Below are 12999 nucleotides of genomic sequence, written 5' to 3'. Positions count from 1 at the left end.
TTCTCAACTTAATAAAAAAAAATCATCTGTCTTGTTAATATTCTGCAGGTTTGGTTGATCTTGGCTGGGACTTTAGCGCACAGCTCCGGGTTTAGTGAACTTCCTTCTGTGTGACTAACTTGAGTCTCTAGTGCGCACTTTATAAGACTGTCTGGTAGTCCACCTCTTTTTGTTAAGAGGTGGACTTCATTGGCTTTATGGCAAATAGAAGTCTCTCCATCTGGTGAAAGAGGAAAACACAGAGAGAGAGGGAGAGAGAGGGAGCGAGAGAGAGAGAAGGGGGATAATTCATTCACTTTGCGCACAAAGCGCAGTGGAAATCACCCAGGGGAACGAAACACCAGACAGAGGGGAGAGGCAAGAGGGGGAGATGGGATGGTGTGGTGTTAAGAAACAGTCTCCACACATGCGCGAGGTTGGTCATTCGTAAAACAAAAAACAAACACCCCCCCCCCCCAACAAAAAAAGAAAAGAAAAATAAAAACTTAAAAAACCAAAAAAAGGCCTTAATTACGTTTTATTTTTGTGGAATTCGAAAACGAAATGTCACTTAGATTAAGTTATTAAAACGGCAGGAATGTTAAACGCACGTTAAACGCTCTCGGGATATTAACACTTTTAGGTTACTAAAAGAATATCTTTCTTTCGTTCGTTCCCAGGGAAGGAAAGATAGCTTTCCTGACTCGGGCCGCTGTGAAGGCCACGCACGATAAACACGCTCACATCAAAATGGTTCGCAAACGATTATGAAGTGAAAGTGTGGAGTTTTACCCGAGACGGGGCACACAGACGGTCTGCGTGTGTTTGTCAGTCATTTAGCGACCCGAGCGCTGCGCGGCAGCACTGCACCTCAGAGCGCACTGGACCCAGGACACCCGCTCCCTCCCCCGTCTTCCCCATCCACCCCCACACTCCCTTCTCAGAGCCTCGCGCAGCCCAGCTCCAGCCTCACACACGTCGCTATTGAGCACCCCCCTCCCTCCCCCTTCCACACACACACACTCTCACACCACCCTCCTCCCTCACGCCACCGCTCACGCCTGCCGCTGTCTCTGCGATCCTGCGCTCTCTCGCCGGCTTCAGTCCTCTTTCTCGCACTGATCGTCCCTCTCGGTGTTTCGATAGAGGGGCTGCACGCGCGATTGCGCTATTGATACCCACTTTATAGTGTGTCTGTGGAAAGTCACCCTCTCTCTCTCCCTCTCTCTCTCTCTCCCTCGCGCTCTTCTCCTCCTCTCCGGCTGCTCTTTGGTAAACTAACAGGGAGGTGTTAACTACTTTTGCTTGTCCAAAGCGCCTCCCGTTATCTCCGGCGCTGCTGCGCAAGAGCCACAGGGGCCAGAGCTGCTGATACTCTACCCGCAGAAAAGTTTTCAGCTTTTTGTGAGGATAAAAAAGAAGAAGAAGAAGAAGCCGGAAACCCGGGAGTCGTCTTTATGAAAAGCGGATTCATCCACGGCAAGGTGAGTAACACTCGGAGTTTTTTTGTGTTGTTGTTGTTATTGTTGGGTTTGAAGCTCACACAGTTTGTGCTTCCACACCTTTCCGCCGCTTCTCTCCGCTTTGGAAGCGCGTTTCGAGTCGGGAAACTTTTTCTCGGGGATTTGTAAGTGCTGCGCGAGGAGATTTCCACGCGTGGAAAAGAATGAATATATATATATATATATATATATATATATATATATATATATATATATATATATATATATATATACATAATTATATAAACAAATCTCTTCGTGAATGCGTGTGCGTTTAGATTTGTTTGTCTCTTTATATATGCGCGCGTGCATGCGCATATGCGAGGTCCCCAAACAAGAACAAGATTCTTGAAAGCACTCGCATTATTTGTGCGTGTGTGGATGACATTGTGCGTACATTACCATGGCCGAACACGACCGCCCTACAGCCGCACCGCGCGATCTCACTGCAACCAAAGGCTGAACTTTGTAAACTTTAAACATCATCACTGGAGATAAAGACGGATCACAGCTGCTGGAAGCCACCTGAATTATCGCCAAAGCCTGCAGTCAGTCAGAGAAATGAAATAAAATTTTACAGCCTTATTATTTCTGCTCCTCCTCTGGGACCACTTTTGTCTTATTAACCGGCGATTATAAGCGTCAGTCGCGGGCCTGCTGTGACTATATTTATTTAAAAGTTCGGCTTTAGTTCTTCCCATGAAGGTTTCAGGGGTTCCAGCTCACTGAATGCCTCCACCGGCGGTTTTCAGTGGAAGTTACTGTTGCTCTGTAGCACTAACGCTCGTAATGATGAAGGCATGTGGCTCAAACGGCCGCATATTGGCTCCGTTAGCTGGGGTTTAATAAACACTCACATCAGTCAGATTTTAATGCATCACAAAAAGCGCAAAGAGGAGTTTACGAAGGACTTCTGTTCCACAGCTTTGGCATCACTCATCGTTCTAAACTCTTCTGCGTTTTAATCTTCAAATTGGAACTCATATTTATATCGATTATCTATTCAAATCATACAATTACTGAAGAATTATTTGAAAAGGAACACAAGAAAAAGGAGGAGAATAAAGACGCCGAGGTGATTTTGCATTTACTTCTGCTGCCACGAGCGGCTGTAAATACTCCTCTTAAAATGAAGCTCTCACAGAAACAGACGACGTAAATTTAAACAGAAAAAGTGCCACTTTGTGTACTCCCTTGCGCTTACACGCAAGCGTGTGCACACGCACACACACACACAAACACACACACACGGGCCTCAACTCTGTTGGAAAACACCTGTTAACTAGGGAGCACAGTGCAATTTACATCCTTCCCCCTAAACTAGATATGCGGCACCCAGCCGGTGGAAGTCCCGGGGGCCTTCCAGCTTCATGGCCGAGCACACAGAGGCAAAGTGCGGATTCATTTAAGCGGCAGCTCCCGCTGCTGCTGCTGCTGCGTTTGCATTATGGAAGACCACATTTGTAACATTTTTCAGTGCTTCATCGGCGGGAAAAATAATAAAAGTAATTATTACTGACATTAACAATTAACTTGATCGTTTCTTTTATTTAAGTATCACTTTGGCAAACAGATGTCACGCCCCTATAGTCTGTGTAGTTTATGCGTTTCCTCTATTCACTTCAGGCCTGACGTGTTGAATTTTATTTGTTTCCATTTCTCTAAATGATTAAGGACTCAAGGAATCAAACAGCTCGTGTTAATAGTTAAAAATATATATATTTAACTTTTGCTCACTCTTCTGTTCGCAGTCTCCCTGTACTCTGGCCTTGTCAGTCAGTACTTTTTATTTTATTTTATATTTTTTATGACGGACTTCATAGAAGGAAACAACAGAGCTCTCGAGCACGCGCCCTCATCCACGCGCATTAGTGGGCAAAGACGGAACGCTTCTGAGAGGGAATAATAAAATTAGGATTCTGGGAAAAATGCGGCACACCTATTAGCAGTAATTTCCAAGTTAAAAAGTCCTCTCAGCGCCGGCAGTAAATCGCGCGTAAAAACGCATTTTGGAGCAAAGGTGGACTCGAGGCGGGTCATTGAACTCACAATTATAGCCACTCCTAAATAAATAAATGAATAAGTAAATTAATAAATGAATGAATTAATAAAAATCAGAAACTCTGCTCCGGGTCCAGATCCACTGATCTGGTGAATCACTTTCGATTGATTTTATTGATTGTCAGATCAACGAGGCCTGACTTCTAAAGAGCAGCCGAACCTTTTTCATTTTCCAGCCAAACACATTAGCGAGCAATAATTATCTTTTAAACGGCAACATGTGCTGCTGACATATTATGTCCAATTACTCATATAGATAACAGTGATTTATAGCCGAGGCTTCCGATGGGGACAGAACAATTTTGTAATTTATTTTGCTCTCATTTACCGGTGAAGAAAACGTTCCTTTCTTCCATATTTAGCGGTATCATTTCTCCACTAAAAGCTCCGATACTTATCCATTTCCCCCCGATATATCAATGTGTTATTGTATAACATTTCAAAGTACTAATATTCCAAAGTTGATATCCATGCATGTAGTAGTAGGTTCATTTTTTGCGTAGGTGGTGGTGTCAGTTTTCTAAAATAAGCTTCAAATCACAGTTAAATTTTTACATTTGAATTAAGAAACTTATAATGATGTATTAAACCAATTTCATTTTTTAAAAGTGTTTCTAATTTAAAGGCTCTTTTAGTCCAGCTTCTCTCGCTGGACTAAAAGAGCATTGGCATAATTGGCATTATTTTTAATTTGGGCAATTTAAAGTTGTATTTTTATCTGTATACTAATTGTGATTATTTTTAAAATAGTTACTTTTTTCAAATTAAACGTGCCTGACTGTAAAACTCTGTCACGCAGACGCTGATGTATGATTTTATTATTATTTTTGGCTGCTGTTTTCAGACTTGGTGATTCATAGGCTGCCGCTTATTTCTCGTGTCATTTGACACGAAGCAGGCTTTGCTTCATAGGCAAATTTAAAACGCCTTTTTTAATACTTTACGTATTTATTTCTCTTTAAGATAATTCTTATTTTTTTATTTATATTTTTTCTTCATTTATAACTATTTTGTGCTCTCTGTTATTAAATTCAGAGAACAAGAATAATGAGAATAATTTATAATGTATGTATCCAAAAATATGAAAGGATTAATTAATTATTTTTAAGGGAAAGAACTTAAGTGCACTTTGTAATTGAAAGTATCGAAATACTTCATTTTCTTATTTTATTTTTTTACTTAGGCCTATCCTCTCTCTGTCTCTCTCCCCCCTCCTTGCCCTTCCTACATAAAAAGTCTGCAGGCGCACAAAAGAGAAGGAAAAGTGTCGAGTTCGAGGGAAAACTAACGAAAGATGATTTGTTCGTCAGCGCTTTTGATTCTACCCCTCCTCCTGCCACCTCTGTGTTCCTCTCCCTCAGCAGTCAGCTGTTAATGCTCGCCGCTGATCTCGTTTGCTCCCCTTCTTTGCGCACAGAGCAGTGGACTAAAAATTAATGTCCATTTCACACCTCTTTCCCGGATCGATAGCTGCAGGGGAGGGAGGGGAGGTGTTATTTCATTTGGGATCCAGAGAAGCGCCGCGTCCCGAATAAAAGGAAAGCCTCCCGCCTGCTTAATTATCAGGAAACCGGCTAAACTTTTGCTTTCACTGCGGCACCGCTGATCGCTCCAGAATCACATCTATAATCAGATGTAGATGCTGTGCGCCTCTGCCGCCGTGTGAGAAGCTTTTCTGCTGCTTCCCGTGTTTTATTTGTTCGTCTCTCTGGAGGAGGACAGTAATTAAGATTTTTTTTCCCCTAAAGGCGGGACTGTAACTTGTTGCAAGAAGCGTTTCTTTTCCTTCCAACTTTCCCCCCACCTCTCATTTCATTGTGAACAGCTCCCAGAATAAACCCGCTGTAAATTCACCGTCATTCAGATCCGCGCAAACTCGTTCTCATCCAAACAGAGGCCATTTCTCACATTTGGAAATACTAAGGCGTCATGACGCGCGCATTAACACCCCCCTCCCACCCCTTCTCTCTCCCATAGTAAATTAACCACGATCCGCTCAGTCTCGACTAGTTTGATGATGCTCCCCCCCCCCCCCCCCCCCCCCCCCCCCCCGTTTATTAAGTCCTATCAATATGCACTAATTCCTCATTCTTTATTAAAAGCAGAACCAGGTCCTTCTCCACTTATCCGACATCTCCTTCCCTCCCCCCACGCATCCGAAATCCAGAGTGCGTTTTATTATATTTTGTTGTGCTAATAAACACTGGAGCTTATTTGACATGCAGACGGGTAATTGAAATAAACGCGTCGCCGGTAAATAACAAGTGTTTGAACACGCAGACACGAGAGCGAGGCCCTCCTTGGAGAGAAAGTGCGTCCTGCGCCGTCTGCATCTTAAAACTTTGTGTCATTGTTGTCGCGTTAGCGCTGATATAATCACCGTAATTAAGTGCGGAGAGCCGGATGCAATCATTTAATGGCTGGATATTGTAGGGCTGTCGCGCTAATCAAAACCCACCAAATGTTTTCCCTCCCTGGAAATTGCAGCCTGTCTGCAATGCAGAGAGTTGTTTTTTTATGAGGAGGTTTTGATTGATTTGTATAATACTTCATATTTGAACTTGAAGCAAAAGTTTTTATTTTATATTTTTTTTGTTTTGTTTTTTGTACAAATTACTTTCATGTCATCATATCTATCGATTTATATTTAAGAAAAAAAATCATACTAGATATTTTAACATGAATGAATGTGCTTTGTCTATTTTATTAGCTATGGAAGCATTATTAAATCATATTAAGGACCTATGTGGAATACAGGCCTCCAATATTGATGTCATTATTTTTTCTTTTACCAACCAGCAAATGAGAATTCATGTGCAGTCTTAAAGTTTATCCTCTCTCTGCAAACATGCAATTATTCCTTTTATTGATGACAGGAAAGGGGAGTAGCTCACGTTCAGTCATTTTTCTGCTGGACGGAAATCACTCCATGGAGGGGATGCGGCACTGTGTGTTTAATGGTTTGATTGCATTGGAGAAGGCAGCCACTGGTAATGCCGTTATAGAGGGAAATATCACTTGGAGACGTTATTGGCAACAAGAGAAAGTCAAAGAATTAGCCTAATGGGGAGAAAGAGGTGGTGGCGGGGAGAGAGTTGTGTCGGGTGTCAGATACTTTCTATTCTCCATATTGCTCTGTGTCTCTGTGCGTCTGTCTCTATCCCCTTGCACCACCACCTTTGCCCCCCCCCGCCCAGCCGCCACATCATATCTCTCTCAGGTTTCCCCCCTATCCGTCAATTACACTATGAACCGGATCACAGGCTCCCTGCTTGGAAAATAAGCTAATATTCACCCACCACCCCCCTTTCTCTCGCTCCTCTCTCCTTCGCACACCTCCCCAGAAGACACCGTTGGTGCATTTGCGTCCATCGATTGCACACAGGCGCTATTCGTGTAGCCTACTTATCATTTTTCTCTGCGGCCAGCGAGACATCCAGGCAAGAAGGAAACAAGACTGATACAGGGAGGGTGATCTAAGCAGCCAGTGTGGAAATGTGCACACACACCTGCAGAAGCGTCGCCTTTTCACATCTACAAATCTGCACACAAAGCAGACTGATATCCACATAGCCACTTTATGCTCTGTGGACGGCTTATGATAAGAAAAGGATCTGGTTGTTGCTTGAGCATCCTCCTGCCGCCTGAGGCCGACTTTTGACCTCTGTGATGAGCAGAAAGGATCATCGGCGTGAACAGAAGTTTCTCTCTGGTCATATCATTGATACTTACTGCACAGTAGAGGATTATATTGCAGCAAAAGCTGTAAGTGAAAACAGTGTACCTGGCAACAGTTTTTCCTTGTTAAACTGGAGCTAATTGGCTTGCACGCAGCCTGTAGAACAAACCGGCCAGCCGCCTGTCTGCCCGCCAGCCTGCTAGATTAGTGGCTGTTGTTGTACAACCCGGCACAGCAATAAAGACTCATAGGAGGGTGGCTGGTGCCACACACAGTCAGTTCCACTCCTGCAGGATGGAGAGCAAGCATGCCACCTGTTTGGCTCTTTTGTATTTGAAAAGTCAGAATTTATAAGGATTATGTCTTCAACAGAAGACGGTCTTTTCTGGTTTTAACTTCACTGTCATAAACTCAGGTACACCTTCCATATTAACAGCACCATAGATAAAGCACAGGGAGTGGTTTAAAAGAACTAAAGAGCACAGGGTGGTCTATATGTTTAATTCTATGAAAAGCTGTGTTTATGTGCATCAAATTCGATACATCCAAAAATTAACAACATTATTCGAGCAAACAAAAAAACAACAACATGCAGATACTTTGTTAAACCAAGAATCCAGCAATTACCTTTGATGATGGTGATCCGTGAGCTATGGAACAGTGTGCTTTTCCCATTTAGCCTTGCCTGACACCAGAAATTAGCTGGCCTCGCTGAAGTAGGCCTCGCTGCTGCTGCTGCTGTCATGAATAAAAATTCCTGCCACAGGTCCAGAATCATTTCTGTGTGCAGGCCATGACTCTGCGTCTCAGAAATCACAAAGACTCATTTGAGAAAGAAATCCCTTTTTTACTTTGCAGAATGAATGTCACAGAAAGCTTCTTGGAAAGACCAAAAAAACACACAGACTCTCTTTATTTCTGCATTTAAACATTTGGAAAGAAAACACAAAATGAATAAATCGCTCATGGTTAAGCGAGAAAAAAAGTCAAGAAAATCTACAGAGAACATCGCACTCTTGTCCAATCATTATTGATTTTACTGGTGAATATTGTGTCATTATCCACCCCAAGATGATATCCGTATGTGTGCGCGTGCTCCTCTTATTAAATCTAACTGCAATATTTTTCACTGCTGATGCATACATCTGCAGTTAACTGCAGCAGCTGTTGACTGCAGCAGCAAATAATGTGGCTACAGATTTCATATCAGAGAAGGATGAGCGAAGAAGAAAAAGGGGAGGAAAGAAACACAAGAAGAGATATTCGAAAGACATTTGGAAACAAAATTAGGGTTTTAGAGGCGAACGGAAAGACAAGGACAAATAATATGAGCGAGAACAAGAGAGAGGAGAGAGATAAATGCGTGTGATTCTTATTCACAAGGACGTTTGAGCTTTGCCTCGCGGCCAGACATGAATGAGTAGATTTCAATAGTATCGACTGTTGCTTCGGACATCAGCAAACACGCATGTACACACACACACACACACACACACACACACACACACACACACACACACACACAGAAACATCTACTAGAGCACAAACACTGCTGTCTGTCTGGAATACAGAGCGGACCTGTATGCAGGTCAGCTCACACTTTTTTATGCTAAAATGCACGCACAAGCACACTGTCCTTATACAAGCCAACAGTTTACTTATGTTTCCCTCTATGTGAGCAGTACAGAGCCAAATATTTAATATCTGACTGTCGGGTTTTAAATAGCAGTGTTTTGTCTTTACTTTCGGCTGATGCAGTGCTCTCTCAGTGTGTCTTACCCTATAGCTTTGTTTGTGCTTAAAGCTTTTGTCGTTTCTGGCAGCACAGATTTATGTTAATGACTTATTCAGAGAAGGCACCAGAGCTGCACTCGTGTCAATTACACATTATGTGGATGCTTAGTTAAAAAGCCACCTATCCCTGTTTACTGAAATGCCCCAAACTGTGACCCGAAGAGATCAGAGATATAGTGTGTGTTTTATGATTTTTTTGGGTACATGTTTGATTTCATATCTATGAAAATGACTGCTACCAAGAATATAGATATTTAGATATAATTAATAAATATAAATATATATATTGTGTGTAAACCTTGAATGTAGCATCTATTTAACTGTGCTGACATGCTGAGGTTTAATAGTGTACGTTGAAATGATTATGCTAAAACATGATGTACCAAAGCTTTCAGGATAGATTGCAGAAGCTTAGGATGGATTTTAAGAGCTGTAAATTGTATCTGAAGTGTCAGATAATATTTTGTTCTCTGAGTTTTGCTGTCTCGCTTTTACACAATATGCTCACAGTGTTAAAGTCAAAAGCCAGGACTTCAGCATGGAGGCGTCTGTTAAACTACGCTGCATGGCTTTCTGTAGAGTTTTTCTAGCGTTCATTTGTCTATACATACATGATTTGGTATGTGTGAGTGAATCTGTGTTTGTGTGTGTGTGTGTGTCCACCACAGAGATGCGATGAATGACACAGCTTGGCCTGTCTTGTAATAGAATGTAAGAGTGGCACTTTCATGCTTGTCAACAATCTCTAAATATACCCACCGACTGGGAGGTGCACGCTAACACACACACAGACACACACAGACATTTAGACAGGCCTGCGGTTTTGACTGCTTTTCTCTCCATCTCCATTAGAGAGGAAAAAAAACTGCTTTGCTTCCCGATAGTTTTGCAGATACCCCTGCACACACACACATACGCGCGCACACACACCAGTCACAGTCGACAGGATATTTTTATAACAACAATTGGATTCCTCTCCATTCCATTCCAAAACTCAAGTTGGCACATTGGAAAACTTGATTTGACAAGTTTCAGCGCCGCTTTGGAGCAGCAAAAAAGCGTCAGTTACACACTCGAAGCAGCCATGCGGGAAAAATATTTATTCCAAGCAGTCAACAAAAAGGAAGGCTCCGATAAAAAAAAAAAAAAAAGAAGCTTGCTCTTTGTCACTAGTGTAGTTGTTTGGAGCTCAATTTCCCTCCTGCGTCTCTGAACCTAACATTCCAAGCTGTTTAGGTCTCTATACTCCACATGTTGATGAATGAGGTAATCCACTGCAACATCTGGGCGGCAGAGATAGTGATCCTAACTTATGAAAAGCGTCAGATTATGGCTGACCTGAAGTGATGTCTTGCATTCATGATTCCACCATTAAAATGTCTCCAACTCTTGTTTTTTTTTCTTTCTTTTAGCTAACAAAGCAATCATAAAATTCAATGATTATCTTAAGAAACCAATAATAACGTTTATGGCCACATTCACCAGTTATCCTATGTGGAATCTGCGACTCCACCTGCTGCCCACCTCCCAGTAACTCATAATTTCTGAGTAAGATTCCCTCTCAGAATGATGTAAATGCACATTGTTGTTGACACCGCAATTTCGCAGATTGGTACAACATTGTCAGTTAAAGTGCAGACTCGACGTGAAGAGCCCCTCTTGCTGTTTGTATTTAATATCGCCCTGACAGCTGTATCATTCTTGCACACTGTAATCAAATTATGACAGCGTGGTAAATGTTCCCCTGTGACATTTTCTATTATAAAATGCATATACCCGGTGTCAGACATTGTGTGGGTGGTATCCATCAATGGCAAATGGGATTGTAAGTGGCACGGACCGACATTATGCATATTTGCGTTAGATGTAATTGCGCTTGTATATTGATGATATACATAGGTGTATGTCATCTAGAATTATGATTGTTTTTTTAGTGATGAAGTTAAAAAAAACGAAAAAAGCTTTTTGACACTTCTTTTCATGTAATATTACAAATACACAGATTTTAAGGCCTCGAAAACACACACACACACTCATGCTTTTGTGCGTATGCAGGACCACCAAGCCAGAAAGCAGCCAGATTATGTGAGTCACCCTGGGAGATGAGATATGTACCCTTTGCTCTGTTATCACACCCTTTCCTTCCCTCTGTCTTCCTCACCTCTCACTATCTTATCTATTTTCTTCTTCTTCTCCTTGTTTCCTCACCTCTAATTTTTCATCTCCCGCCTTCTCCTCATCTCTCCTCATCTCTCCTCTCGCCCTCCCTCGACTCGCTCCTCTCCTGCTGCGGCCTGTAAGGAAATATCTAGTGTTCTCTTATTGGATTGGCTGCTTCACGTTGGCGGCCCTTCACTCGCTGCCCGCCGGCCTGTTGGGTAATGATAATAAAATTGAAATATCTTAGTACTTATCAGTGTATTACCTTGCTATCAACACCTCAGACACACTCCTATTTTAGAGGTTACAGAGGAGAAAGAGCGATCTGATATACGGCGTGAAGACAGTGGGTAGGAGCAGAGAAAGAGAGGGGGTATACTGAGAGACAGAGGAAGCTGTGGGACAAAGAAAGCAAGTTTTGTTGTGGTCACTTATGGAAGGTGTTATTTCCTGTATCGACTGCGATAGAGGAGAGAGAGCGTGGAAAGGGGCGTTGGTGGGCTAGGAGTGAGGCGTGTAATGCGACTCTGTGGCATCAGTCCAGACCAGAGAGGTGTGTTATTGTAAGCCCTTCTCAACACTCCGTGCTGGTCTACTGTACATTTGCGGTAATGTAAAACATCTCCCCCACCAATCTCTCTGTCTCTGGGCCTTCTCCTTTCTCTTGGCAGTTGTTGTTCTGCATATTTGTGTGTGTGTGTGTGTGTGTGTGTGTTCTGTGTGGGAGGCAGAGCAGCGTGCCAAAGCCAAGATCAGGTTTGGAAATTGATTTGAATGAGTGTTGTGGACAGCTGATAGCTATAAAAGATTTTCTCCTTTCATTTCCCAGGGAGTTTCTCCTTTGATGTTGGCTGCTAGTCAACACAGCTTTGAACCTTGTCTAGAGAGGCTGCTACTTGATACTGTGTGAGTTTGTATTTGTTGTGTGTTTATGTATGCACAAGGCTTCACGTTTGACCTTTTTTAAGTTGCATGAGTGTCAAATTTTGATGGCACGAGTGAGACTTTAGATTGCTTTTTTGGGGGGGATAATATATACATATACATGGTACACGTCATATCACTCCTGATAAGCTGTTAAATTATGCATATTTTCTCTTAATCTAGCGCTAAATCCCACCGCTGCGTATTTGTAACAAGCACATCTTTACCTATTCTAAATCTTAACATATTGGACCTTTAATAAGGCAGCCACCTTCAAATTGCCCTTTGGGGATAAAAATCTCTGCAGTGTTATGCTGTCGTTTCATCGGCTGCCTCTCTGCGTTCCTCTGTCTGACCAATCGCATGCTACAATCTAATCCCCGGGAGGGAAAGATTCTAGTCTGTTGCCACGGATGCCGAGAGGTCGTGGGGTCAAGTACGGCTAATTTATTCACTCAGTCAGATTTCCTCTGGCTCGTGGATGGCAGATGGCGAGGCCTGATATGATATCACCCATCTGAATCACTCAAGGGAGAAGGGAGGGAGGCAGAGATGGGGAAGAGAGGGAGAGATGGGAGGGATGAGAGGAGAACAGATTGACAGGAGAGATGTAAAAAGAAAGAGAGGACAGATTAAAATTGGGGGAATTAAAAGTGGTTAGATGGAGAGATAGGGTAGCATAGCCTGTGAGGATGCAGAGTGTATTCGCCCCACCAAGTCGGGGCGCTGAGCTGAACATTGAGCCACACAGGCTGTTATCACATGTGTGGGTGTGGGTGGAAGTGTGGATGTGTGTGTGTGTCCTTATCTTAAGACAAGTGGTTCTGGTCCAATAATATCCTGGGAGATGGTAAGAATAAGCGGCTTAGACCAAGATCTGAGATGGAAGAGGGAGGGAGA

The 12999-nt window shown here is 42.7% G+C and overlaps 1 protein-coding gene across 4 annotated transcripts in view; it reads left to right on the top strand.

Moving 5' to 3' along the window:
• The first annotated feature begins 1072 nt into the window (after positions 1–1072).
• rnf220a (ring finger protein 220a) overlaps positions 1073–12999 on the top strand; it is a 162584-nt gene continuing 150657 nt past the window's right edge. The window contains exon 1 of one of the 4 annotated variants that reach the window (XM_085390337.1): positions 1073–1463. The gene's annotated coding sequence lies outside the window, so the exon portion shown is untranslated. The remainder of the gene's footprint in view (positions 1464–12999) is intronic. The other 3 variants (XM_085390336.1, XM_085390338.1, XM_085390339.1) reach the window with 3 other exon arrangements.

This window comes from Rhamphochromis longiceps, linkage group LG18, assembly GCF_057381845.1.
Source record: "Rhamphochromis longiceps isolate RC_006_pf linkage group LG18, R_longiceps_female_GT1.1, whole genome shotgun sequence".
Taxonomy (NCBI): domain Eukaryota; kingdom Metazoa; phylum Chordata; class Actinopteri; order Cichliformes; family Cichlidae; genus Rhamphochromis; species Rhamphochromis longiceps.
Note: the sequence above shows the minus strand (reverse complement) of the source record. Positions and strands in the feature narration are given on the sequence as shown.